Raw genomic sequence first — 2,181 nt, 5'->3', positions numbered from 1 at the left:
GTGTCAAATGCTTTGCTGAGGTCAAGGTAGACCACATCCACCGCTCTGCCATCATCCATCCACCGTGTTATTTCCTCATAAAAGGCTAAGAGATTGGTCAAGCATGATTTCCCCTTGGTGAAGCCATGTTGACTGCCCCTCATAACCTTCTTATCCTTGATATGCCTTAAGATGGCACCAAGGATAAGGTGTTCCATCACTTTCCCAGGGATGGAGGTGAGGCTGACCGGTCTATAGTTACCCGGGTCCTCCTTCTTGCCCTTTTTGAAGACTGGAGTGACATTTGCTTTCCTCCAGTCCTCAGGCACCTCTCCCGTTTCCCAAGACTTGGTAAAGATGATGGAGAGTGGTCTAGCAATGACTTCTGCCAGTTCCCTCAGCACCCGCAGGTGTATCCCATCTGGACCCATGGATTTATGGATGTCCAGATTGCTCAACTGGTCTCTAACCCATTCCTCATCGACTAAGGCAAACCGCTCCGTTGACCTGGCTTCATCTAAGGTCTCAGGGGTACAGGGCTCTTCAGGACTGCCTGCAGCAGAGTAGACAGAGACAAAGAAGGCATTCAGTAACTCTGCCATCTCTGTATCTTCTGTCACCAGGGCACCCATCCCGTTCATCAGTGGGCCTACATTGCCTCTGGTGTTAGTTTTGTAAGCCATGTATTTGAAAAAGATCTTTTTGCTGTCCTTGACCCTTCTTGCCAGGTTTAATTCTAAGGAGGCCTTAGTCATCCTAGCTGCCTTTCTACATCCTCTAGCAGCAGCCTTATATTCCTCCCAAGTGGCCAGCCCCTCTAAACTCTCCTCTTCCACTTGAGCATACCCAGCAATTCCCTATTTAGCCACGCAGGTCTCCTGGCCCTCTTCCTTGACTTCCTACATGTCGGGATGCTCTGATCTTGAGCTCGGAAAAAGCAATCCTTGAATGCCAACCAACTATCTTGGGCCCCTTTACCTTCAAACAGCCTTGCCCATGGGATTTTCCCTAGCAATTGCCTGAAAAGGCCAAAGTTTGCCCTGCTAAAGTCCAGGGTTGCAATTCTACTTGCTATTCTACTGGTCCTACCACACAAGATCCTGAATTCCACCATCTCGTGGTCGCTGCAACCAAGGCAGCCCTCAACCCTTACTGCTTTGACCAGACCCTCCTTGTTAGTGAGGATGAGATCCAGCAGCGCTCCTCTCCTGGTTGGCTCATCCACCATTTGCAGGAGGAAGTTATCATCCATACACTGGAGGAGCCTCCTGGACTGTGGCTGGGTTGCCAAGTGGTCCTATCAGCAAACATCAGGGAAGTTAAAATCCCCCACGACGACCATGGCCTGTGACTGTGAGGCCGCTCTCAGCTGCCTGTAGAAGGCAACTTCCTCACCCTGATCTGGTGGCCTGTAACAGACACCCACAACAGTATCGCCCCTGCCAGCCTGCCCCTTAATTCTCACCCACAGACTCTCAACTTGCTCATCATCTGTCCCTGGACAGAACTCGGTGCATTGTAGTTGCTCCCGCATATAAAGAGCAACCCCACCACCCCGCCTGGCTGGCCTGTCTTTCCTGAAAAGGACATAGCCCTCCATGACTATATTCCAGTCATGTGAGCTGTCCCACCACGTCTCTGTAATTGCCACCAGATCATAGTCTCCTGACTTAACACAGGTTTCTAACTCCTCCTGCTTCTTTCCCATGCTGCACGCATTGGTGTACAGACATTTCAGGGAGCGAGCTGAGCACACCGATTTCACCCTAGTATTATAGGAGGCCTCCCAGTCTTCATCAATTCTGGAGTGCTGCCCCACTGGGGCAAGCCCAGCTACAACCCCATCCCCCTTCGAATCTAGTTTAAAGCTCTCCAAATGAGCCCTGCTAATTCATGCAGTTGCAACGTTAGCGATGTTAAGAACAAAAAAACAGGATGTAAAACTGCAATGTAAGGATGTTGAGGTTAGTGCTAAACATAGGTAGCTGTTGTAACTTGTGTTAAGCAATTTTGTGTAAAGCCCAATCAGAAGCTTGTTGGCAAGGCATGTTTACCAATCAGCGTGTAATCAATGTGTGGATTTGTGTATGAAAGATCATGTGTGATGCTCAATAAATGGCAATTGCTTAATCACATTGATCGTCTCTGCGTTGTCCACGACTCCCGCGTTAGCAAGTGGTGCCCGAACAGCAGCTGTCCACC

Source organism: Pezoporus flaviventris, unplaced genomic scaffold (genome assembly GCF_033815535.1).
Source record: "Pezoporus flaviventris isolate CSIRO_AGI_PZ_B2104156 unplaced genomic scaffold, CSIRO_AGI_Pfla_v1 ptg000263l, whole genome shotgun sequence".
Taxonomy (NCBI): domain Eukaryota; kingdom Metazoa; phylum Chordata; class Aves; order Psittaciformes; family Psittacidae; genus Pezoporus; species Pezoporus flaviventris.
Note: the sequence above shows the minus strand (reverse complement) of the source record.